This window comes from Phasianus colchicus, chromosome 2 (assembly GCF_987193195.1).
Source record: "Phasianus colchicus chromosome 2, bPhaCol1.hap1.1, whole genome shotgun sequence".
Lineage (NCBI taxonomy): Eukaryota > Metazoa > Chordata > Aves > Galliformes > Phasianidae > Phasianus > Phasianus colchicus.
The window spans coordinates 49,715,960-49,743,779 of record NC_143437.1 but is presented as its reverse complement, the minus strand read 5'-3'; the positions used below and the strand labels follow the sequence as shown (position 1 = coordinate 49,743,779).

The window sequence follows — 27,820 nt, the reverse complement described above, 5'->3', positions numbered from 1 at the left end:
CCCAGATGAACAACTTGTCTGGCTTTTACTCTCTCTGTTATTCATGCCACTTATTCTTGCTGCAGGCTGCTCATCTATTAAAGGGCTATCATAGTTGTAGAGGAACTGTTAGGTTACGGCCTGAACTGATGATTGAGCACCTGCTGAAGGGTATGGCTGGCCCAGGAGGCACAGGTGCAAGCAATTCCCTTGTAATTCCCACGTGACTGGAAGGGATGGACTCTGGGTCTTCCCCTCTCTGGGCTCATTTAAGGACAAGTCTCAAAGGCAGGATTTTTTGGATGAAGACTGCTTTCTGGGGGGAATGCTCTCTTGTCAGAGACCCTTACTACCAGTCAGGTGAGTAATTTTTATTTATTTATTTTTTTTTTTTGCATGTATGATTATTGATACTCATCACATCATACACATCAGGAGGATGTGCTCAGCCTTGCTACTGCCTGTACCCAGGGTCAGGGACATTCAGCAGCCAAACATATGGGGGCTGGAGTGGGAGGAAACTGCTGGCTCCTAGGGTCCTTTAGGTGTAGCTACTTCAAATGCATACAAAACACACTGAATACCATTAATTCTGATGAATTTCTTATCAGCTAATAAATTACCTTTTGTCTCTCCTTGTGTGTTTCTATTTGAACTCTGGGTGAGGAATTCAGTGATTTATGATCCCATTGCCCTGCCTGTGATCTCTAATACAGTTTTTCAAATATTTGTCTAATTAGTTTACTTTTCCATCTGCTGTTTCTGCCTTAAACCTCCTCATTACTTTTTGAAGAAAGTTAACATGTAAGTAAGAGAATAAATATATTTATTAAGAAAAATAAAAAGTAGAAGAATCAAGGCTTTTAGGCTATACTTTGTATGTACAATATTTTTTTCTGGGACAATCTCGCTATTCATGAATATTTTATTCATTTTCAATTAACATTTGAATTCTAATTTCTTAGCATCTCTTAGGTGCTGTTGGGCTTTTGAAGTGAATGCTGCAATACATAGGAAGAATGCTTTTTTTTTTGTAGTCTATTACTTCTGAGCAGCTGTTCAAAAGCCAAATTCTCTCTCTTCAGGAGCAGTTATGTGTAAGTTTCATTGAAAGTCAGTTAGAATAGATTGCCTTTCATGGGAAAGCAATGTCTGAAGTGGTAAGTTTAACATCTAACTAGATGAATCCTGGATACTGATCAGCCTTAGTGAATGTATTTATTTACAGGAATAGTAGTAAAAAAACTATGTGCAGGACTGGAGTGAAAAGGAAGTGCTCTGGATAGGTTCAGAAGAAATTTGGCTGTGATGAGCATTTCCTTAATTCTTGATTATCTAATCCATATACCAATTTTACATGGGGAAATGTAAGATGTTTTGGAGAATTCATGGGGAGATTTGTAGGAGAGTGTCAAGTGAATTAAATATGCCAGACTTCTGCATAAAGTTCTCAATTAGAAATCAAGAAACTTTTTCTGCCTGGAGCTAAACTGCTAAACAGTGATTAGTTTCAGTCAGTGGACACAGAGTTAGTTTTACCAAGCTTGGACTGTCAGATCCTGAAGGAATGAGACAGAAGGGCTGGAAACCCTGCTGGATCTGTGGGAGAATAAATAATTGTTATAATCTGGGGCTGCACACCAGGAATTTAATTGAACACATCAACATATCTCAGTAAGGATATTAGGAGCCCGTAAGAAGATAATGCCTTTCAGGTACACCTGTCAGAATTTCTAAAACAATGAGACCTCTCCTAGCTTTATGGAGGAAGGTATACATATATTTTCAGCTGACTCTTTAAATTGGTTTCAATGTTTCTGCTTTTGTATCTTAAAAAATCTTTAAAAATTCCCTATCAGTGAAGTTATCAAAGTCAGAATTAAGAACAATTAGCTGAAATACTGCTTTTCAGCATGATTATAACTCATTTCCATATGTTTTGCAGGGAGTTGATGTTGTGACCCATTTTTTAAAACATCTTGGCTTAGTATAACACAAAATTTGCTTATTATCTGAGAGCTGTTCATAATTAATTTTTATATTCCTTGAAAAACTTGTTCCATATGTGGTCACAAAATGATTGGAACAATAAAAAGGATAAAGAAGAGGAAGGTTGAGAATATGAAGGCAATGCAAATGAGGGAATGTAAAGGGGAGAAGAATGGAAGGGCTGAAGGAAAGCTAAAACTGAAGAAAAAGACAAGAAGCAAAAGAAAGACAAGATTAGTTCTTTAGCAAGAGAAGGAAGAGGTCCAAACAGAGTTGGTGGGTTGAAATCAAGTCTAGGGAAAGTACATAGGAAAAGTCTAGAAAGAAACAAAGCCAGAGAAAATTACCAAACATCTTAAACTTTTTATGTGAAAGCTGTAAATGTAACATCTTGTACATATCCAGCTAAGTGACTATAAAACTGAGAGGTATAGTTTGATAATGTGATATACCCTCTTTACTATAAATTGTATTTTTCTTAAATGAATTCGTTGTTGAATACCTTATGAGAAAAATACCTTATCTCTATTTTAAAAGTTTATAGTAGAAGTGGCAACGAAACTCTTTCCATTTTTTTTCAGATGTGTATTACCCTCAATTTTGTATCTATTTCAGTCTAAATTGGTACAACTTCAAACTTAGCTCAAAGCTCTTACTAGCAGATTGAAGAGCCCTCTGTCAAATTTCTGTCTCTTGGGTGCTTAGGCTTAGATGAAGTAATTTCTGTAATAAGAAAAATAGTTGAAGCTTTCCAAGTGTCATTATAAGGCAAGATTTTAAAACTATTTCATGACTCCCTTATTCTCTCTTTCATTCTGCCTCAGTTTTTGTTAATACTCTTCTTCAAATGGGCATGATAAACTGGTAATAGGTAAAGATGAAAATCTCATGAAGTTTCTATTCAACATTCCCCAATTTCTATACATGAAGACAGCTAATCTTCTTTCTGAGGATTTAGATGCAGCCTAAATGATATTGGAGATAGTACTGAGACTAGGATTGGGGTTATAGCTGAGATGTCTGCAGCAACGACTGCAAGTATTGTAACTGACTGAAGAAAACAAAGGGACAGGTTGTTTGTATGTACCTGTGTGTGGTTCTACCTTCCCAAATCCTTTAGACCTTTGTTTTCAAGTAGCAATGCTTGTTCTGGATGTGCAACGTCTATTTGCTGTTTGAATACATGCATTTTCACTTTAGTGATCCATTTTGTTGGTGCCAGTGTACCAAGTAGTCTACAGGACTGCATGGCATTCTTTATCAAGAAACCCTTGATTTCAGAACTGATTAAATTAGTTTGATTATAACCTTTCTCAGCTTGTGCAAGTCTTCAACTGTTACTTTTCTTTGAATTTTTCTGGTCAGATTCAGCAGTTACATTTGCTTTGGTCAGACTTGAGTGATAGTATCTGAAAGATTTACAGTCTCCTACATAGCCTAGCAGACTTTAAAATGGATGCCCTGAATGCCACACTACTCCAGTTTTAGTTTTTTTCCTGAAGATTCAGAGATCTACTGAAAGTTCCTATTCCTGGCTCAGAAACCTCACTGGCTATTAGTTCAAAGCTACTTATGGACTTTTTGCCCAGTTTAGTCATTACTTTTGTCTCTTACTGAGTTACTATTAAATTGCTGTCATTGCATCCTAGGATTTTTGTCAAATGCAAAACAAAAATACGAAAGACTACTTCTGTTAATCTGGCTCTTCTATAATTTCCTTCTCCACTATTAACATTGCGAATTTCTTTTGTTTTTCTGAAACATAAGTTTTATTAGTCTCCTTAGCCCCGCTTGCCCTCAGTGTGTGTGAATTCTCTACAGCTGCTAGGCTAATTCTTATTCCTAGTCAAGTGGATTAACTATATTATTATCCTAAAAACTCTGCATGCATTCGCATGCTGATAGCCTCCATTATCCTTTTTTCTTCATTCTGAAATGTATCTGGTTGCCAAGAACTAGGTTTTTGTAGCAAGGTTATCTTTAAAAATCCCTTGTCATGTATCATCTTTATAGAAGAACCAGAGCTGGTCTTTCAGCTGTGTTTCATAAGAGCGAGGATGGGAGATAGCTCAGATTTGTGAGCTAAATAGTAAAATAAATACTTCTGGAAATGAAACTATATCCTTTTCCACAGCAACGTACTATGGTTCATCTTTCAGGACTGAATAAGGAATAAGATGCTTTCAATAGTAAACTTCTCTGACACAGAATCCAACATCCTAGAAAGGGAACAAATGTGTTATTCCTTGGACTTTCACAACAGCAGGCTTTAGGCTTGTGCAGTTCCCAGGTGAATATGGGAGCTGTCTTTGTCCTTAGGAATACTGCACTATCAGGCTCAGTGGAGCAGATGTTTCAAGGCTAATATGGGAAGAGTGGTAGAATGTGGATCAAGCTGCACTGCACTTTTAGCTGCCAACTTTCTCCCCACCTGCAGGAGGGAAAATTAACTGTTGGTTGATTTTGGCTACAACAGGGGTCCAATGCAAATTGCTTGGAGCACAAATGTCTGCTCATTTCCAGTCAGCAGAATAGAGAAAATGATTCTTACTGAAATATAAAAAAACAAACCTGAGGCTTTTAAATTCTGTTAAATAATAGGGTACACAAACTTTGAGCTTTGTTTTCTTTCCAACATTAGTGTTAATATTCTGAAATATTTTTAGGGAAAAATTATTGGTGCTTCTATTGTCTAGTCATTTTTATTGTATTTTTGACAACAGCAAATTAAGTCAGTTGTAAATGTAAGGCTCCTGCCAACTGATATAGCTTATCTACACAGTAAGGCTCCCTTTAATGACTCTCATAGGCAGTTGTATACGTAGATGGAGAAATTAAGTACCAGATACATAAAAAGGGAGTGAAAAGTACTGTGCCCTGCAATCAAGCACTACCAGAGCTTAATTGGTGTAAAGTGCTCTTTTATATGAAGATATCATAAAAAAGTAATTAGCATGTTTCTTACTTTTCAAGATAGAAAGACCTATGTGACTTTCACAGTGAGCCCAGTCAAACAAATACACTATTTCACTTAAGAAGTGAAGCAGGATTTTCTTCAGCACTGTATATTAAGCATGTCAAATTCAGTTTAAATGAAAACTGGCTGTAACCCACATCTGATGCTGAACTATAGGGTAACACCCTAACTCATTTAGCTTTCATAAATAAGTAGAGCAAAGAAAATTATTCGCCAGCAAAAAGTCAATCAGGATCTGACAGCTAGCATAGCTGTCTTTGCTTAGTGAGTAGCCCTAGATCACTTGATGAAACTGACTAACAAATCATCTGCTGAGGTTATAAAAGAGCTCCACCCTTGCTTAAGGAAGCCTCTGCTCTGGGATACCTAGAGGGAAGAAGCAGAGCTTGGGGAGAGGCTGCAGGTGGTCTTGGTCTGGAAAATATGCAGGTAGAAGGGACTAAGGTGTGTTTATCATCTGTTTCACTATTAAATTTTATTGTCTCTCTTGAGTATAACAGTTCTCAGAAATTCTATGCAAAACACTTGTGACGTTCTTTATTTCATCCATTTCTGAAGAAATAACCTGTAAAACTACAGTTCCTCAATTTTCATGCCCTGAACTCCACCCATATGAGATTGTACACTTGTTTTAAGGCTGAAACCCATTTACTGATTAGTGGAGGTGGGAGGTGAGGAAATGGCAGCAAGATCTTTTTTTTCTTTTTTTGTAAGGCTCCTAGTCTTTGAAGACTCTGCATCTTTTTGTATTACCTTCTGGCTGGCATTTGCCTACAGTCTGACTTTGTCTCATTAGACAAAGATGATCCAAAAGGATCTCTGGGTTGAAGCTTAACCTTATTTGACTTCTCCAGGAGGATGCTTTTGCATTTAATTGGAAAGAACACCTGGTTTGGTTCTACTTCTGACAACTGATTTGTTATGAGTAAAGGTCCTCCTTCAGCTGGAGCCATTTTCCTAAAATGAAAGTAGCTCTGGCAGTTTAAATTCTTATGGGGAAGCTGAATTAATTCAACTGGGGTTCAACTTGAAGTTAACAACACTGAGCAAAAATAAAGTTTAGGTTAGATCACTTTAAGAGAAATACTTGAACTTAGCCCCAAATAAAACACTATGTATAAACTGTACTAGTAACTCAGCAGTCTTGAGAGATCAAAGCAAAAAAATACTGCAGCATTTGTCCAGTTGATCAACTTGTTCTTATTCACAACTGTCCTGATCTGACATTAAAGCACAGAAATAACCATTTCCCAGTTCATTCGTTCACAGTTACTGGGGGAGCTAAGTAAACTTTGCAATGTGTACTTGTAAACAACTTCCTTATGTCTAGAGTGATACATTATAAATAAGTAATGGAAAATTGTTCCACATTTTGAAAATATTACAGTTTTGCAGGAGCAGATCATTGTCAATATCTTTATTTATTTTTCATGTTTGTCTCATTTGCTTAAGTAATGATCATTTTGGAGATTGTGTGATTTCTGCTTAATTTGCTTCTCTTATGTCACTACTCTTTTGAAAGTTTATTTAAAAATAATTCTGAACACAACTGTTTTGTTACCTATCAGGTTGTAGTATGTGTTGCTCTGTTTCTGTTCTATATTTTTCTTGAATCATGACTGTGCATTATTAAAAGGGAAGGGCAGGACTGTCCTGTACAATGGTGGTTTTCCTTTTGTTTCTCAGATCAGAATTTCCCCCTTCATCATTATTACCTTCCCTAAATGGATAGGTTTGTACAAGAAAAGTATGTGTTATATGATTAGGAAGATATGAGTTGGTACCTCTTGTCCTCCAAGAGCTGATGAGGAATGCTCTTCACAAGTGCTGAGGAAATAGCCCTTCCCCTCTCCAGAATGAGAACAGGGGGTCAAAAGAGCACAGTGTTTAGAAATGGGCATGAACACAGTACAACTAAAGTAGAAGTTGCTTGTTTGTGTGAGTGAAGGATGGATCTCATTGAAGTCTGTAGAGGCTATTGCATCCAGTACTTCAGTTTTCCTACAGAAATTATTATAAGCCACCTAGTGTTAAATGCAAGTATTCAGACTTCATACAAAAAAACCTGTTTCCAGCTTTTCTGAAGCCCAAAAACATTGAGCTGCTCCTTTTGTAACAGTAATAGGACTTGAAAGATAATTTTTTGTTCCAATAACTTGATGATGATCAGCAATTTAAAGCTCTATTTGTGCATTTTTGTGTGAGTGGCAGTGTGGAAAATGTTTCTATTGTTTTAATTCCAACAGCACCTGCTTATATAATAAAGACCCTCCAAAACACAGACCTCAATTATATTAAGAATTGATGAAAACAATTTGTATTAATAAGGATAAGTGATGGATGCAGAACCATTTAATCAGTGTTTATTCTGTAGGATTCTCCTACTACCATCACTATTAATCAAAGCTGATGTTAACACTTATGTTCAATGGAAGCAGAATATATGCAATCCAATAATATGTGATGAAATGTATACAATGTTCTACTTTCCCTACACTATTAGCAAATAGGTAAGCTGTAGCTGTAGAGAACCCATTCACAGCAGGATCCAGGAAGTGTACACACTTTTAGCTTTTATCTGGAAGATCAACTTTCTTGGATAGGATTTCAAAGACAGAGAAGTATATGCATTACAGGGAGGATAGCCATACAGAATGAGAGTGTGCAGTTAAATGACAGAACAATTACTAAGCAATTAGAAGGCCTGTTTTCTTATCTGAAGAATTTATTTTGTGGAAAGCCACTTTGTTGGCTTATCTCCTTCAGTCTTGCAGACTGAATTGTCTTAGGTATGTATTTTTGCATCTCAAAGGCATTGTTCCAACTGGCTTTATTTTTCCCCGTGATATTCCTTCTGTCTTACCTTGAGTTGACCCTTTATCTTATTGATGGCTTTGAGATTTCTTGCTTTTCATTTTTCATCTATAGCTAAAAAAACATTTTCTTCTGTTTGTGGTTATAAATAGCTCTTTTGTGCTGTTTCTTCAGCATTTCTGCCTTACTTCTACTCACTTTTTCTATTATCTGGTGGCTTGTGGCCCGTTCTTGAATTAAAAAAAGACTATTTTCATATCTATTAAGGCTTCTGCTTTGTTTGGAATTTCTTGAATATCTTAACAGGAATTCAAGAATACATTGATGTAAACTGTTAACATACCTGAGGTCTCCATTAGCCTCAGTTCAGTTGAGGCTTTCTTCAACAATGCAGAGCCTGTATGCTGAAATACAGAATATGAAGTGGGGCAGTCCAGAGGAACCAGGAAACACAGTACTTGTCCCAGCTGCAAATGATTGATTCAGAATGAGAAAGAGGTAGTGCTCACTACTTTACAGCACGAGTGCACATCTTGATTTCTTGCTCTGACTCTATATTGAAAGATCATGCGTTGTCATGTTCACATTTTGTTGCAGAAATATGGAATAACTGTGATATGTGGGTGGTACACCTGTTTGTGTTGAGTGTGCATGGAAGAGTTCCCTTGTGTTCCTACAATCTGCATATATAGGTATGTATCTATGGGATATGGAGCCTGGGTAAACCTCCAAAGGCAGCCTTTCTGTTAAGAATGACATTGTTTCCTATACCTGTTTCCTACACTGCTCAGGAACATCTCCCATGAAACAGAAGATGACGCTAAATATGTCTTCCAATGAACAAGTCAAACTTTTTCTCTTACACACAGGAGAGTAGCCTATCTGCTGGCATTGATGAGGACAGAATTTTATTTTCCTTTCAGAGTTTTTTTGAGAGCATGATATTGTTGTGTCCTGAGGGAACGTTGAGGGAAGACTCTGAATTGCCTCTTCCCTGAGGCAGTAGATTTCTGGGTGTTAGTCCCTACTGTTATTAAAATTTCTGTCTTTAGGTAATGACTAAAATTTCTCTTCTGTGTTTTTTTTTTTTTTAAGATTAAAAGCAATAGCTTTTACTCATGCTTTTCTTCTTACTTTATAGTTAACTACATAGTTTCGAATCAGTCTACATTCTGGTACCCAGAGGGAGAACACATAAGTACATGAATCCAATCTGTGTGTGCTTGTGTCAGAGTGATTGCTCTAACCTAGCATGCAGACTAAGCAGCAGACTGGTGAGAGTCAGCCCCAATACAACAAAGGCATGGGCAGTTTTGAGTAATGATAGTTGCTAAAAACTGAGGCTGACTTTCAAATATATTTTTTGTTACAGTCCTCAGTGTATAGACTGCAGAGCTGTGGGACCATGGTTTAGCTTTCTTCTTCCTGTGAATATTAGGGTGCAGGAGAGAACTATTATATATGTAGTGGGTGAAAGTGCAGCCAGGGCTGAAGTTGGAAGGTGCCCAATTGTAACAGGTGGAGATGAAGGAGGATCAGAGGGCTTTAGCTGTGATGCTCTGCAGTTAATTTTAAAACCTTAATTTTTAAGAGAATGAAAATGCCAGTGCACTTTAGTACTCAACTTATCTAATGACAGCTGTCTGAAGTGACAGCTTGTTCTGATCTGTTGTGACCCGCAGGCTCCATCTATATTTTCATGTAGATGTTCGAAGCTGCTGTTCTGTGACTGTGATGATGCAGTCCTCCTTGCCTGCCCTGTTTCCCTTTTATAGTCTGTGCTGCAGATAAGCATACAGTTGAGTGTTCGGTGAAAGCCCTCAGTTTCAGGGCTTTCAATATGCTTCCATCATAGGCAGTCAAGCAGTTGAAGTTTGATAGTGTTGGCAGAGATTTTCCCTCCTGTTATACGAGGGCAGTGGAGAGTTCAAAAGCTGAGCCTCCGGCTGTGTTGAATAAAAGGGCTCATTTATCCTACAGCTGATCCTTCTGTAGCACTGTCTAGTGTAGTTATTGGTAAAGGCTGTCACATCACATTGTCTTTGAGTGCAATTGTGGTAACATAAAGGCTGAGGAATATTTCCAGAGGTCAGTAGCAGTGAACTTTCTGTAAACCTGTGCCATGTCTGAAGAAGCTATGCATGCTTCCAAGCTAATGACAAGCCACATGCTTGTTTTCTGTAGTTGTTGAAAATGTTGCTCTGACTCCTCTGTGCAGTTTTAGCTTCCTATAAATACTAGTACTTGCTGAAGTTTGCTCATTGTAAAGTTTGTTCTTGGCAACTTACTGCTATCTCTCTCTTACCATGGAAAATGAAAACTTAAATATATGCAGTTTTGCACTGTGCTATATTCAGCAGCCCAGAATGCTTGTTGTCTGTTATGTCTCCTCACTGCGTTTTATTTGTCAGGACACAAATACATGACTTTGGGAAAAGGAAGAAAATGTAAACAAAGGAAATCAAGCTGAGTTGTCAAAGCTGTTTATACTGTCATTAGCAAAAGTTCATGGGAATGAGGTGGTTGGCAGAGTGTAATAGGCTTGTTTCCAATGTCCATTCATATTCCTTCAGAAAAAAAAGTCAGTAATCTTTCCTGTCCTTGAGTTGTGGTGGTAATGACAGTTTATATATATAGCTAATTAAAACTCATTTCAAGAAGAATCTCACACTTCCAGAAAAGAAGGAAAATTCCTATTTGCAATTTTACCTTGTTTGGGAGCAAAACTGGTAGACAAGCAAGCAGTATATAACACTACTACTTGTTGATTGAAAATGTCTGGATGAGCACCCCCTCTTATCTCCTTGATGCAGGATTTTGCATCAAGAACAGGAAAAAATTAAGAGGCACAAAGCAAACAAGCAGTTGTTCAGTAATATCAAAACTAAGATAAATCTGGTTAACAACTTGACTTCCAAGTCAAGTCAGGAAAGAGCTCATGGGCAGCAGTGCCATCAATACTGGCTAAAAAATTTCAGGGTTTATCTTAAAGATCCTAGTTCACATCAAAAGAGGAAGAAATGGATTGTGGGATATCGTTCCAGTTGTCCTGTACTTGCTGGGGAATAGAAAGGGAGGGAAGAGTGCAGGAGTGACCTGGTAAGTAGTCTGCAGTTTAGAAGGAGAAACATTGTACTAGAACAATTAGTGTGAAATGACCTTCATTTTTAAGAGGAAACTATAACAAAGATGCATTGTCTGAATGCAAAAAATTTAGATGGGAATTAGGGTGCGCGTTTCTGAAAGAGAGATATTAATCTCTTTTATAAGAGTTGTGTAAGTCCTCTTTCACTAGAAACCTTCAAATAAAAATTTATTATATAAAGCAACAGAATATAATTTAAGGAATTCCTAGGAATGGTTAATTTTTTTTTCTGGCACAAAGGTGGGGCTGATTAGTTGGTAGTTCCCTGGGTCATCCTTTTTACCTTCCTTAAAAAAATCAGTGTGACATTGCCTTTTTTCCTTTTTTCCTGATGTTTTTCACCTGATCTTTCAAATGTCACTGGGGTGACTTAGTGACTGCATCAGCCAACTATCTCAGCTGTCTGGGATGCATCTTATCAGAACCTATAAACTTATAGACAAAAGGTTTCCTCAGGTAGTTGTAAGCAAAGATCAGGCTCACAGCAGAAGGGACATAGCTTCCTTGATCTCCATCTTCCTACTTTCTAACCCATCTGCTCAAGGGGTACATGAAGAGTAGTTGTTAGTGAAGACTGAAGCAAAATTTGTTGAATACCTCAGTCTTGTTCTTGTTTGTTTACCTGAATCTAGTGATGGAGCTGCCTCTTTAAATACTCTAACTGAAAAAGTCATCTTTACGTTAAACTTTCTTTTAGAAGTACCAAGTCATGAATTGCTTTACTGTGGAACTTTCCTGTGTCATGGAGGACACTGACAGTTCCCTGTGACAAGGAACAGAACTTATAACATTTGTTCTTCTATCTGAAGAATCTGAGAATCACTGTAATGAGACTGGCAGTTGGCATTGTCATGCTAAACGTGATAAATCTCAAAATATGAGAAGATCACAACTGCTTGCTGGAGGCTGGGAGAGTATTGGTTTACAGTTCAGTTAATTCAAAAGCATTGCCTGAGGAGTTCTTCCTTACATGCATTCAGTTACTTTCTGAACCCATGCAAAATTTTAACACTGACTGTTTCCTAGAGTGAGATGCTCATAGCCTATTGCAAAGTCTTTGAAGAATCACTTCCTCTTGATCTGTTTTGAATGTGGTTTCTGAGATTTCACTTAATGCCTCTAGTTTTGGTAGTACTGATGGAGGCAGGGAACTATTTACCTTTCCTTTACTTGTCAATGTGAAGATCTCAGTTTTGCCTTATCTCTTAGTAGTCTTTATTCCAGACTAAGCTGTTTTAAATTATTCTTTATGATATCTTGGGAAAGGTGATGACCAAGCTGTGGAGTGGTATTGCTGTCTACTCAGCAAAGAAAGGCTGATATAAGCAGACATTCCCTAGCAGTCATCAACTGCCAATACTAGAACAGTTGTATTTTTCTGAAGCTTGATATAAGGTTTTCCCCAAGCCTATGAACTTCCCAGATCTCTCACTGAAAGAGTTCCTCTGTTATTAAAATCTGAGTCATCTCTGAGGAACTGCTGAATCCTGTTTGCTGGTTTCACAGTGGTGATCTTTGCTCTACAGCATCAGACTTCTCTATAAACAAAATGAATGTTTTGTCATGACAAAATAAATCATCAGAGCTAGAATTCCACCTTGAGATGGAATGAAAAATCAAAAGTAAACAAAATTACACATTATGCTTAGAAACAAAATGCCTTTTTGAATGTCCTAGTGAAAGTCTAAATCTTCTTTTCTCTTTTCTCCTCCATTTACTTGCTACAACAGATGGTTTTTCCTAAACATAGTTTTTTTTTGTAGCAGCCATAATAAAAGAATGGGACTTCAGTTTGGTTTTCTCTATTAGTCCCTACATAATGAATGTAAACAGCTAAAACTATTGGTGGGTTTTGTAAGCAAAGGGCATGCCAAATCTATTGATCCATTACACATTCTGCAGTAAGTGAAAAATGTGAAACATTAAGACTGCTGGAATAAATATGAGCTTTCTGATGTTCTTTTCACTTACAGCAACCTAGAATTAGTTCCGTAATAATACAATACACACAAACGTGATCATGCTATCTCATTCTTTTGATTGGATGTTTGATTAAAAAGCATGTATTTTGGGAAATAATGAAGTTTGCCCTCATACTTTTTTCATTCTGCAGAAGCATGTGGTTTTCTTCAGAGGAAAGGAGATGTAATTACTCTTGTTGGCACAAGCTCTACTAGGAAGTACCATCAGACAAAATGGATGAGGGCGGCAATAGTGAGACTCAGCTGTTTGCTTCTAGGTCACTAATTTAAATATGATTCAGGTCAGTACTTCCTAAAATTTCTTGCACGTTGGTAGGTGTTTATTGGTTAGTCATGAAATGAGTTGACAGTGCCCCTATTACATTAGGATTTCATTATGTTTAATTTTTTGAAACTAAAATGACAGATATTGCAGAAATATAAGCAACTGCTGATATAACTTCTGCTTTTGGATGGGTGCCAACACTATCAAAGAAGCCACTTGCTCAAGCAAGCACTATTTGCAAAGCTTGATCCTGTAGCCAAGTCCTAACAACCTTGCAGAGATGGGAGTTTTTCCTAGTCGATTGGAAAATCAACTCCTAATTGCAAGAAGAGGCATCAATAGACAGGAAATTCCTTTTTGGAAATTGTGTAGATGAGCTTGTTAGTTGCAGTCAGTGTTTTATCAGGGTAGGTGTCCTCTGGACCACTATTCCATATCATTCCATGTCAACCAGGACACAGTACTTGTGAGTTCAAAGATCTGGATGATGTTTTTTCATAGTGTGCAGCATAGTTATTTTCAGACCCCTCACTCCACACAGTGCATTCAAGACTTCACGGAATTTGCAAAGTTTCTTCTAAATTGTTTGTGTTCATCAAAGGCTGCTAAGGTGATGGTGTTTTAAATAAAATTGTTTTGCTGGAAAATTTCAGTCCTGCTGTTCTCCCAACATTATTTATAAAGATGTCTATATGAAGTTCTAATCTTTCAGAAACTGAAGAGCTCAGGAGATGGATGAATACCAACTGGTGGAACTAATATGGTGCATGCTAATCTTATTGGCTCAAGTACTTCAATTTTTGATATATTGCATCCTCTGGCCATCATCTGTTAACTATCAATTTCTGCTAGCTATTTCAATTGTGAATTCTTTCAGGCATGAATGACTGCCTCATTTTTCATGCTCAGCACTTTCAAAAACATCTATAAAACAATAATTGTCCTTGTGACTCCATTTCAGGGAAGTCTCATAACAAAAGTGTAAGGAGGTTCTGCTCTAGCTTTGTGCTCCAGCAGAGAGAAACTTCTTTTTATCCTGGTGTATTCCATTTATTCAGTTCTTAAGAATATCAAATGACCTTTATCTAGCATGAATAAGTAATTAAAATATGTAATGTAGTCACCTCCAGCAATAAAAGTGTATTTAAAAAAAAGAGAAGGGCAATAGATGTAAGAGAATCCTCTTTAACAACAAAGAATTCATGTCTAACATTGAATTTACTTGTTCCTAATCTGATTTAGTGAATGTTTTCTTTAAGATCTTCGTCAAATGCAATCTAGATTTATAGAGGTCCTCAGAGTTACTGATACTTCCCACTGGGGTAACAGCGTTTTATTGATATCTTTGTGATAGATTTTTTTGTATTAAATAAAGGATAATCTGTTTGAAAATATTCTGCTCAGGCAATGTTGACAGGATAGTGCTGATCTCCTTTAAAGTTTACCCAAAATAAAGGTCTAGACAGCAGCCCAAGCATGCTGATTTTTTTTCTTTTCACTCACAAATTGCCAAATATTTGTCCCTTCATAGGGTTGGCTGCGCAAGCAAGCTCAGTTACTAGCTTTGTGCTCTTGTTTCTCAGTTCATGGGTAAGCTGATCAAAGATCAGGAGTTTAGATGTCACCACTACTCTGGAATGACTTTTATTCTTTTGTTGAAAGATAGAGCACCAATAAACAAATTATTGGGGGGAAAAAAGTCCCAAGACAGCAAACCAATTCTTGTTTAATATCTGTTTTTCTTGAGACTTTAAAATGTGCATTTTTCTGCATTTATATGCTTGTCAATATCAGAATATTGTCCCGTAGTATTCCAGACTGATTCAAATGTGTGAAAATTTAATCACTGGCTCTCTTCCACCCTATATAATTAATACAGTGTATTTTTTTTAATTTAATGCAGTCTCAATCTGTATGTGCATCCAAGCATTTATTGAAAACACTAAATTCTGATTTTATTGATAAGCTCTGATTAATAGGCCTACTGAAGATCTTAAGAGCTGTTAAGAGTGCTCCTGAGTGATTTCAATAAAATAGAAGTCAATTCAGGGAAAATACATAGGTACATTAAATAAGAAATTAAACCCTGGATTCATATCCATTTTCTCATTTGCAACTGATGATAACTTACTATATTATATGTTGTCATTTTCCTGGAAAATATCCTAAAGGATATTAAGTTTTGCAGGGGTATCTTGTTGAAGTCAATGTCAAATGCTTCAAATTATGAAGCTTCAGTCAACTTTTTGAGTAAACTATTAAAAAAGAGAATAAATCAATCTGTTGGATCACATCCTTGAGAACAAAAAGAAAAGATGCTGCAGTGCATTAGGCACTGCTGTTTGATTATGTGTTGTGTTAAATGCACAAACATTCAAACAGAATGGGAAAGATGCAATTCTCATCTTAGTAATGAGTGTACTGTAGGTTGTGAATGCTTTTCTGTAGAAGAAATGCAGTATTTCTTTGAACAGTCTGGAAAATCTATTAATAATGTAGTGCTGCTATGTATTGTTTCTGAATCTGATGCACCTCTGTTCTGAGGCATTCACCTTCACAAAAAAGTAGGGGAAATTAAAACAGTCATTTCATTATCTTCATAAGAAATGTTTCCCCATTTTACAGATGAAATGCTGGAAAAAAAAAGAAGGGAGCTGATGAGTACGGGATACCACTGGTGGATTACACAGATGCTCAGGGTGGTGAGCAAACACCATGGAGGTGGAAGTTGGTGAGATGGAATAAGAGAATAAAAGAGAGGAGTTACTGTAAGGAGAGGAGAGCAAATTTGATCATGTTTTTTTTAATGCAGTGAAAATTCACATCTTTTTCCTATGAAATGAAAAAGCAAAAACTCATTCTACTCATGATTCACAGCACATTAAAAAGAAAAAAAAAAGTAAGATTTACATATCTCAAAGATAGTGAGCAGCTGTGCTCTTGGATTTATCTAAAATACTGAAAGTTACATTCAAATAGTCTTCTGTACTCAAGTAATAGTTATATTTGTATTAAACATAACGTTCCATTGATAGATGGATAATTTTGATTGATAACTTTATGCCAATTTTTTTCAGAAGACGAGATGAAGAGCCTAGGCATTCTTCCAAAGAGGAAAGAAAGATGAAAAGACAATTCTTATAATGTGCACATAACAGCTCTAAGAATAATTCATTACTCCCTTGCTGACAAAATAGAGAAATCTTAAGTTACTTCCCATCACAGTAAAAATAAAACTTAAATCTTACCAAAGTACCATTCTTTAAAGATTTTGTTTTCATTGAGTTTTTCATCATCTGATTATAGATGAAAATATTCAGTCTATTCCTCGGAACAGTGGAATATGGAAAGAAAAAGTCATTAAGATGTTCTCAGAGAAATCTCAAGGAGTTAGATTTTCTTCTTGTCATCGCTTTTCCCTAATGGACTCTTACCTTCTGTGGTACCTACTTGACCTTATCCCATTTAAAAAGACCAGTGTAGCTTTTTTGAATATCTGCTTTTTGGGGAGCGAAGTAGGTAAGGCTGCCCCCTATTGAAGGAGAGAACCGTGAGACTAGTGTGTGTGCCTTAGGGGTGAATCATGCATCAGGACCTAACTGAGCTCGTAAGACTGCTCCAGAGCCTTGGATGCGAAGCTACCTCTGAGTCAATTGAGTTTTCAGTATTTGTTGTCTAAAATGTACATTAATTGCAAGTGGGTGTTTTGTTTAGGCTGCTGAACTTGACTTTTTGATTTAGTTATTTGTGCTCTGTCAGGTTCTCAAGGTACAGAAAGGTCAACTTGGTTTCTAGAGATAAGATGCTATTCACTGTTCTGCTTCCCACTTTCTCATCCTCCATCTCCTAGAGGAGAAAAAAGCTACTCAATTTTTTTATATTGACTTTTGTTCCTTTTGTCTATCTGCTGCTTACTTCTAGTTTGAGAAGTGAATATAATACTGCTTATTTGGAACTTCTACTTTTTTCACATATTTACAGAAATGAAAATTTAAGTTTCCAGTTACCGATCTCTTGAACTGCCACCTTTTATAACCATAGAAAATGAAACCTCTGAGACTAAATCTCCCTGGGTAAGGATATGGAAGGTGAGAAAGAAGAGCACTCCTTTCCCATTTTCCACTCTTGTGTTTTGTGTCCCAGTATTCTAGCTTGCTTAAACTACTGTTGCTTTCTTATTTTTCTGACTATACTACTGAAAATGCAAGCAGTGTAACAGTGATTGAGATCAGAAAGGGCATAGCTCTGCTGACTTCTGAGCTAGGATTTTACCCCCAGAGACTATTAGAATTACAAGTCTTGCTGTCTTCCATGCAGGATGTAATGCTTGCTACAACTTGTTTTGAGCATCAGATCAACTAAAACAGTTTTTTTCTGTGGAGATGAGAAAAGAGATGGAGGTAAATAAACTTAGTGAGCATTGGTGAAGGTCTTGACAGCAGGAATAATAGGCTATGTGGACAGGAGGCACAGGTAATGTTACTAGTTTAGATGATGCCACAAATTCACTGTTCTAGTCTTGAAACAAACAATACTTGCCCCCTTGCAATGTCCACTGAAAGGACAGAGTGAAGATCCTGCTGTTAAATACAGCTCATCCAGAAATGATGGTTAGGTGAACACTATGGAGAGATTTGAGTTACCATTTAAGAAAATGGATAACCAAGTAAAGTTTGACAAATATTACTGGATAAGGTAGCTTTAAATTTAAACTTGAAGACTGAGATTTTCACTCTATCATAAAGAACAAAAAAATTCTATAAATTACCAATAAGTGAGATTGCAGAACTGAATCCAAATTGAAAGCTTCATTGCACAAGCCACAGATATACAAGGAACATCAAAAGATTCTTAGGTCTAATACTCCACTTTGGCATATTATATAATTTTAAATGTAGTAAAACTCTGATTTTCCTGCGTACCTCAAAATTCTACTGCAATATGAATAATAAAGCAAGGTAAATATAGTCATCTCCTCCCAGATTGTTACTCGCATCACTAACTTACCTTTCTTACTCAGCACAATGCAGGAGTGAAAACAAAGTGAAGGGAAGGTCTCTAAATCCGCACAATGTAATTTTAAAGGTGTTGTAAGGTTATATAAAGCTTATATAAAGAGCAAAATTAACTGGTGATTAAATCAAATCACATTCTTATACTGAAAACTCTGAATTTTTAATAAGTTTATGATTTTTTCTTTGATTAAAATCAATTAATAAGTAGTGAGAGTTTTATTTTGTGAGTGCTGTTTCCTTTATTCATGAATAATAACTACATGAATTTTTAAGGTCAAGATAATTATTTTTAATAGAAGATGTATTGCCTTGTTTATATTTCTTATGGTTAAAGAATTTTGTAACAAAGCTTTAAATATTTTAATTTCTGTAGCTGAATTCATTCACTAAACAATTTATAGTGGCAGTAAGGTGGCTGCTAATTAGAAAATGGAAGTGATCTTCTACAGCTTAGCTGTTTATGGCTCTTTTATTAACTGCAAAAAATATTGATCATGTATGCAGAAATAACTTTCTTGTTATGAGGTACAAATTTTATATTACCAGTAGTTTCATTTTCATAGTAATTTTCTATAACTTACAGTGTTTTAATGTCTTCCATCTTAGAGGGAAAACTAATTCATAAGTATGCAGATTTAGATAAATTTGGAAGATCCAGAATCATGAGGTATGTTAAGTGAGATTTTTTTTTTCAGTGGGAATAACTTTTGTAAGTTTGTAGACCAATTCATATTAATTCTACCATTTCCTTTGGGAGAAAAGCAACATCATTGTACTTGCGGAAAAATCATTAATTACTTTCAGAAATTTCTGAAGATCTTCTCATGTTACTTCAATTTACTTACAGAAAGTTTCTATACTGTAGCAGGATTTGTGCTGTGTATTTGTGATGTAAGTGTTAAATGATATGCAAGTATTATGTTCAGCAAACAGTAACTTGTGTGCATGAGTGAAGTTAACGTGAACCTTATACTTGAAAACTGGTCTGCAGTTTGTACTATGATGGTTGCAAGGAGTGACTGCTGTTTTAATATGCACTTGCATATGAAAAGGTGAGAATATGAAGTCATAATTAACTGAAAAGCAGAAAGGTGTGATACTTGGAATTCAAGTGATATTGTGTTGTTTGATGGAAATTTGGAAAATAGTCTTAATATTCAGGTAAGAAAGTTCAAGTATAGGAGTGAATGTGTTCATGGTATGCATAACAGATGTCATATCTGTAAGTATAAATTAGAAAAAAACTGTAGAAGTGAAAAATACTTTTTGGCTGTTCACAGAAATTAATTGACTTGCAGTACAATTACAATTGCACTTCTGTACAATCAGACTTTTGATCTTTCTTGAGTGACATGATGATCTACAACTTCCATACTTTTTTTTCTTTTTAGGCGTTGCATTTTGCCTTCTTGGTAATAAAGCTTCCAGGGGCAAAAGAAAATGTCCTCATTTTTTCTTAAGCTGTTAGTGTATTGATCCTTCCTTAGAGCCATCATGGAGAGTAGTGCTGGGAAAGTGTGCTTTTATTACTCCATCCTGATCTTCAGCCTGTCCTAATTGAATTATAACAAACACTTCTTCACTGACTATTTTACCAAATAACAGCAAATAATTGAGTTTTCTTGCAGAATTTACTCTTTAAGGAAATTACTGTTATAGGCTTGAGGCTACGTAAATCAACATAATCAGCTTTATACAGTGCTTTTTTCAGAAATCTTCCTTAGTTTGACAGTCAACAGCTTTTAATCTGAGTGTCATGAATTGTAGATTGTGGACTATTTTCACCTTTACTAATGGATATGGTATAAAGAGGACCTGTGTTACACAAAGTAATTCAGTTCCACTCTGGGGGAAAAAACCCAAACAAGTAGAAGGAAGCAATTTGGCATATTAATGCTTGGTAATCACTGGTATGTGAGTTCAAACATTAAAAATTTTGGTAAAACTTCAATATTGCCTGTGCTCTTGGGTGTAATCATAGCTTTGCCATTTACTCTTTTATTCTCTCAGGCACATATACCCAGGAGATACTGCTAAATCGATTTAATACAGCACAATATTTCTGGCTGTAAGAAGCACTAACTGGTCATATCAGCAGAGCTGTGGGGGAAGAGAGAGAGAGAGAGAGATTAGAGCTCAAGGTCAGCTGTGTTTGGACTTTCGTTTTGCTGTGACCAGAAAGGCTGACAGCCCACAGGGAGATGTGTAACTCCCTCCAGAGTGTTGCATGTTCACCTCTGTCCTTTGCAACTGGGGACCAAAGTGCAAAGAACTCTGAGAGCACAGGTGCATGTACAGAGCACGTCACAGTGCTGTATGAAAACATAGATACATCCCAAAAGCATGACTGTGTACCTAGTGATGCTAGGAGATGGGGCAGAGAGGAGGCACCCGCTCACCCTGCTCCGTATTCCAGAGCTACAGTGACTCATCTGGGCAGAGCATTTCTGTACCTCATTAAATTTTCAAATGATAAGTTATAAATGGAGGAAGTTTCAAAAGGAAGAGTAACGCTGGGATGATAGAGTTCTGCAAAGTTGTTTATATTGTACTCCTTTACTAACTTTAAATAAGTTGTATATACAACTGAACAAAACTTGACAGATCCTCTGCAGCTAATGAGAAGACTTATTTTCTTCAGACTCCTTATCTCCATGGTCTGGGGTTCCTGATAGGCAGTTCCTGCAGTAAAAACTGAAGCAAAAAAGGCAAGCTCCTCCTTCTCAGTATTCTCCATTACCAAGGCACCCACCTACTTCATCAGCAGAGCCATGTTTTCACTCTTCTTTGTTTTGCTATATATCATTATACAAAATTTACTTTCCTGAAGTGTTTAAGTAGATTTAGTTGCTCGTGATACGTGGTTGTTGTATATGGATCCTTTATGTGAGACATGGAAAGCCTTTAACTGAATGATAACCCATGACATGAATGAATGTGCATGTATATTTGATGGTTAAGTTCGGGCATAGTGGTCTAATCCCAGGTAAAATGAGACCGAAGAGAATTCTTCTTGAACAAGAGCACAGTAGGAGATGCTTTGCCTGAGAGGTCCATGGTTTCCTAGATAACATGTGCTGAGTTATCATGAAAATAATGAGAATTTTTAATACAAATATCTGAAGTACTATTTCTTCTACTGTCTGTAAATGCATATGGTGAGACTCTTCATAATCAATGAAGGACCTCCTTTACTACCTTCTGGTGTTTGATGATTAGTCTGAAGTTGGTTACATGTAACCTACAGGTCAATTGCATTAGTTTAAAAATTGAAACATGAAAAGACTACATCAATTTGCATTCAATGTGGTACATTTTTTTTCAGCAGATGAATTGTTGCTGTTCAGACATGAAAAACACTATGCCACTTTTGCCATTTGATGCAAAAATTAATATATAATTTTTGAGAGACTAAACACCCATTTAGACACTGTTCTTTTGTAGAACTGGCTGGGATTACACAAACCTTTACATACACCTTTAGCTGATTAACGGATCTTAGTTTTTAAAAGGTTTTTTCATTAAATCATCCATGTGTTTTTGAAAACGTGATCATGTTATGCCTAATTATGTTTGTAGAATGTTATTTTTCTCTTAACAACTTTTAACAGCATCTGGAAATAGGCAGCTAAATGGATAGGAGGTTTGAGGGGTGAATTTCAGATGCATGCATTCTTCCATTCATCATTTTCTATTGATTAATAAAGGCATCCAACAACTTAGCATTCTGGAGCTCAGAACCACATCCAGGTCTCCATCTTTTGATTTATGGAGAGTTCAAGCATTTACTGCAATTTTGTGAATTTGATTTATGGAGTTGTGTATCTTTTTCTTATTGTATTTAATATTTGAATGTATGAAACCATGTTTTGATCTCACCTTAGTGTGTGAGGGCACATGCTGGGTTACTTAATCCATCTTTAATGAAGGCCAGCACTATATGCTTCATATTCTCTTTTTATTTGTATCTGGATAACTTTTTTGTTTTATCTCAGTTTAATCCTTCTCTGCTTCTCTGATCAACACAGTTTATCTGTGAAGATTTGTTTCTTTTTTATTTCTTGAAATGTTTCCACCACTTAATTCAGTTTGTAGCCTTGCTCAAAGAATGAAACTGGAAAGTGATAACCTAATTTGAGCAGTGTCAAGGAGGTTAAGTATTTTGAATTTTATTATTTGATTATATACCCTTGCACTCATTGCTGAGCTTCACAAGAAAAATGTCTCTCTAAACTGTTGATAGGATATTTTGAAATGGAGGAATCGTGAAACTAAATTATTTATATTAAAAATTACATAATTTTCAAAAACTAGCTGAGACTTTTTCACATGCAAAGGACTATTCAAAATTACCAGTTCTGTAGAATATTTACATCTAAACTTCATTGTTCTTGTAATGGAATTGTTCATACACTTGGCATCTCTTCTGAAAGTATTCTGTGCCTTGCTTATGATGAAATTGCAATGAGATTTGTGTGGTTAATCCTGCTTAAAACCCTCAGCCTTTCTACCGTGCCAGAAAGTATTTCAGCAGTCCCCTGGACTGGAAGACTGCCACTCCTAATTATGCAGTGTTCATAATGCCATGATTCAAGAAATAAAAATTAAAACATAAGCTAATTCTAGAGCTTCTGAAGTTTCTCATTCTTCTATAATATGTTTTTATACGTGGATTGAAATGACATAGATAAAAACGGGGTACTTTGAAAAGCACAAACTTCAGCACTTGAAAAGTTTTGGGAATTTTTTGGGAACATCTATTATGACCAAGTTCTAGGCTTTAAGTATTCACAGGTAAAAACAGAATTACTCTGGATTTACAACATGACTGTTCAGTGCTGACTATCTCTGTACTAAGTACAAACTTAAGTACTCTTTAAAAGGCATTGCAATGGAAGATAGAATAATGAAATGATTGGGGAGACAACCATATGGCAAGATGAGAAAAACTCGTTGCCTTTTCTTTTGTGTGGTTAGATAGTTTTCTGTTGGGCACTTAGAATTAAGTAAAACAGCAAAAATTGAACTTAGGGTTGATGTTGCAGATGGAAAAAATGTTTGTACCAAAAAGTTTTGGTTAAACCCTGAAACAGGTCATAGCAGGAGAAGTGACCTTTTTGGGGGGGATCATATTCAATGTTTGGTGGTTTGACAAGTGCCATTCAGGAATACTTTGCAATGACAAAGCAGCCACTTGTGTATTCTGCAGTGGCCTGAAGAGCTATCATGCATTATCCATATTGAAAATAAGGCCTCACTCAAACCTGGAGATGGACTTAGTGAATTTAGCCTTAGAGTCAGAAGTCTTATGATTTTTTTTAAAGAAAATAAGAAAAAATCAGAATTCAAGTAGATGTGGTACAAAATAATACGTATTCCTTTATAGATTAGTTATGGTGACTGCCTTTTTTACTGCATGTCTTTTTGCCTTGGAGCATGAAAATCTGAATAACCTGGATTTATGCTTTATCTCCATGTAATCCATATTCTTATAGCTGTCTGCCAGGCTCTTCAGCAGTTTCCTCAATTCTGTAGGCTATGGAAGCTGTCTTCAATTACTAAACTTTTGAGTAGTACCTCTGTTTTTTTTCCCTGATATGCAGAAAATGGTATGTCATAATCTATAAAGGTACTAAACACAATCTTTCTTCCTTTCCTAATAAATTTAATAAGGACTGCTCAGAAGGTAACGCCTCCTATTTTATTATGTTGGCCCACAACATCAGAGGTGGATATTGGTGGTGTGGCATTAGAGGCTGAACCTTACTGACCATACTGCTACATTTTGTTGCTGTGTAACAGGGGCAGCAGAGGAGCAGCCTGACAAATCTGCATCTATTGTGGAAGAGTGAGTGAAGCAAAAGTGTGTCATTAAATCCCCCATGTAGAGAAAATTCACCCTTTGGATGTTACTGGTGCTTTCTGAATGTTGATTGGCACCAAACAGTGGATGCGAGCGCAATGAGGCAGTGGGTGATATGTTTGAGCAGTAGTAGTGGTGACAGTGGGTCTGTTCCACTGGTGCCCGTGCTTACAAGCATGGCATGCAGGCTCTTGTTTGTAGCAGGAAAAATATGTAGTTAAGAGTGGTGACTATGTTGAAAAAGAGCACTTTGTAGCTGAGAACTTGCTCTATCAAATAATGTTGTTGCCTTCTTTGTATCTGTTGTAGTTTCCATGGAAATAAACAGGAGGCATTATTTTCAGAGCAACCTAGAAAGCTGTTTGTTGGTCTAGTAACAGTTTACTCAATGCTGATGCTTTCAGGAAACAGCTTTAACTGTGCAAGATGTCTTTCTGTAAGTTGCAGTTAATACAGAGCTCACTGCTGCTTAGGTTTACATAAAGTTGTTTTGTCATTGTTGTATGACATCACAATGCTCAAAACACAAGATTCAAAGAATCTTTGCAGTCAGGTTTCATTGTCACTACTCTGCATAGTCTTGGTCCCCTAAGTAAGCTCTGTCAGCTCACTGATCACATTTTTTGAATGCATTGGATGGTGTCAGTGCTGACACAATGCCCCCAAGAGACTGCAGTTGGTTTTCCTCAGGTGTAGAAACTGTCGAAGTGCCTGTGTTTGGACTTCTTTCATCGTAAGTGCAACTCTGTTGCACTATCTGCCTGCTGGAGCTGCTGCCAGCATCTAGAACAGCAAACATAGCTTGAGCATGCAGGCAAAGATGGAAATGGAGAACATTAGAAGAAAAAAAAAAAGCCAGTGTTGTTTGAGAAACTTGATCATGGCCATTTTGCAGAAAGACCATTAGGGAGATGCAAATATGGGCATGGGAAATGTAGCAGCGATGCTAGGAAATCCATTAGTGTCTGTGGAAGATTTAAGTAGATAATGATCTACGTGAGCCCCTGAGGTTCCTTGTGGTCTAAATCATCTTATGATCTTGGAAGTACAGCAGTGATTTCTGTTATCTAGCTTTGCATAACCATCTAAATGTTGATTCTTTCTGTAAATTGATGTCATAAAGCAAGGAATACCCTGTGGTACAGAAGATGGGAAAACAGTATGTTTAAAAAAAAAAAAAAAAAAAAAACCAGAAAAAATGAGATTACCTTTTACTTGGCTAAGAATGTCTAAACATCTTCATGCTTGGTGTTGCCAGATCTCTGGTTCTTGACACGATGATCAATTTATAATCTCTTAATACTAATGTCACTTTATTTTATACATTTAAGACTTGGATGACCTGACCTTTTCAGGATAGTTGGTCTTTTAATCAAAATTATATTCATCTCCACACATTCAGCATTTCCATATTATTAATTTTTTCTGCTGATTCTGGAACCTGCAATGAGTTTGTTATGCATTTGAGAGCACAGAGTACTTGACATGAACACAGTAGTGCTCTGGTGGAAATCAGCTATTTTAAAAATCACCTCTTAGCATAACTTAATTTCATGCTTCTTTAACTCCCTACTCTCAAACCTGGTTAATATCTGTATTTTAAGCTTGCTCACATATTTCTCCCAAATACATTTCTGCCAAATAGTACTCATTCCATTAAAATAATAACATATGATGTAATCATTGCTTCTGAGAAGCAGCAGGAAAGATTGGCTTCCTGAAAGTGGCTATTATTACCATAAGATTTGGATAAATTAGCATACATGGCTAGCTAACACAGATTTCAAAGATCCAGGGAATGTTGCTCAAAGGAGATGGATTTTTCCTGTTTTAGTTAGTGACTTGCAGCCAGTTCTCAGAGAGGAGTGAAAGGCTGGGGCAAGCATTTCACTAGTGTTCCTACCCATCAACTTCAAGTAGCAAGAGACCTGCAGTTTGTCTTTAAAAATTTGTTTGTTCGAACATAAGCTGATATCTATGCATTTAATTGGCCATACATTTTTCTGTCACATCGTCATTGCTTTTAAGACATTAACTTCTGTGCATCTGTGCAACCTATGTCAATCTGTTACAAAATTTACAACCCCATGATGTGGAAAAAAATGTCTTTTGCTTGTCTTCTACTGATTGTTGATCACTGAAGGCTCCTAATGTCTGTGCTTGGAAGCTGAAGAGGTATTTTCTATTCACCTTCTCCAAACTGTCTGTGATTTCATGAGCTTGTGTCACAGATTTCTTTCATTGCTCTTTTCAGAGACTTGGAACTGCTCTGAGCTCACTAACTTTAATGAAAAATGTAATAATTTATATTGTAGGGATACAAGGCAGTGACAGATTTTCAGCTGTAATTTCTACCTCGAAAATATCATGTCAGTCAAGTGAGTTGGGTTTAGACAAATATTTTGTAAATAACAATATGAATGTGTGCTAGCACTTTGACTTTCGTACACAGAAAGTGTACTTGAGTAGATACGGGATTGTTATCCAGAAAATCCAAATGTACTTCTAGACTTTTAGATAATAAGATATGCCTAAAATTGGCCTGATTAGAAGTGTAATTAAAGGTTGACAGGGTGAAATTAATTCTTTACTTGGCTTTGGCTCATCATAGAGAGCTGTTAGAAAATCAGCTTTTAAAATTTGTGTGCTTTTTGGATGGGGAAAGTGTTTCACACATTCTTGATATATTTCTATTCCTAAATTTATTATTTCATATTAATTGCAACAAATGTTGTCATAGTGAAGCAGCTGTTGAAACTGTAATTGACCATACAGTTCAGAAGCATTTAAAATTGCTTCTATTAACAGATGTTCATGTGTATGCTGTATATTTTAAGAAATAGGAAAGCAGTGTGATAGTCCTAGTATTTTTATTATATTAATTTTCAATGTAGTGAATTTGAAATTGTTGTACATACAAAACCACAGATGGTATATGAATCATGAGTCCACGCTTGATTCGTTCATAGGTATAACCACTGGGATTCTCTCTTCTTGTTTCTCTTTGATTTCAAACAGAGCCTTGAGTGAAGGATATATCCCTGTAGGTATCTGCAGCATGTGATATCTAGCATCTGTTCATTGTATTCCATTAGTGTCTCTCTTCTCTGAAGACTGTTATCTTTGAAAGTTAATGCTGTCTGTCACCTGTCTTTTTTTCCCAATAAGTTCAACTCTTTATTCTGCATTACTGAGTGAATTGTGTTTTCCCCTACAGGATATTTTCTTCCCCCCTGTCCAAATTAAAACTTCCATAACCCTTCATGTTTAACTCAGAATTATTTTTTGCTAATAGTTTTTTTTTTTTAATTTTATCTAAGTACAGTCAATAAGATATCTGATCTGAGGAGTATCTCATCTGTTATGAGTTAATTATTAGTCAAAAGTGCTTTAGCTTCTTTCTGGATACAATTCTAGAGGGATTTTAAATCTTCTGACAGTTTCTTCTCAAGGCATCCAGGAATGTCAGTCTTTTCTAAATAGTTGCATGTTATACTACAGAACATCTAGACATCTGTGTGTGTTTTTTACTGTTAATTTGGTGAAAACATTGAATCCACTTGAATTTTAAAAGGAGAGGCGAGCAAGCATGCAGAGGAGTTGATTATAGTAGTTCTAATCTTTCTCTGCAAGGGACTTTTTATACTTCAAATGCCCTTGGTCTGTCATTCTTAGGCTTTTAATTGTTTAAAATAACATATCTTTTTCCATGTGTTTGTAAATATAACATTTATAAGAATTGTAATATGGGGAAATCTCTTAATTTTATCCCAAACTTATATGTATTATTA

The 27,820-nt window shown here is 36.2% G+C and overlaps 1 long non-coding RNA gene across 2 annotated transcripts in view; it reads left to right on the top strand.

Moving 5' to 3' along the window:
* The first annotated feature begins 279 nt into the window (after positions 1-279).
* Positions 280-27,820, top strand: part of LOC116242993 (uncharacterized) — a 62,727-nt gene continuing 35,186 nt past the window's right edge. For both annotated transcript variants that reach the window (XR_004169857.2, XR_016464310.1), the window contains exon 1: positions 280-339. This is a non-coding gene — a long non-coding RNA (uncharacterized LOC116242993). The remainder of the gene's footprint in view (positions 340-27,820) is intronic.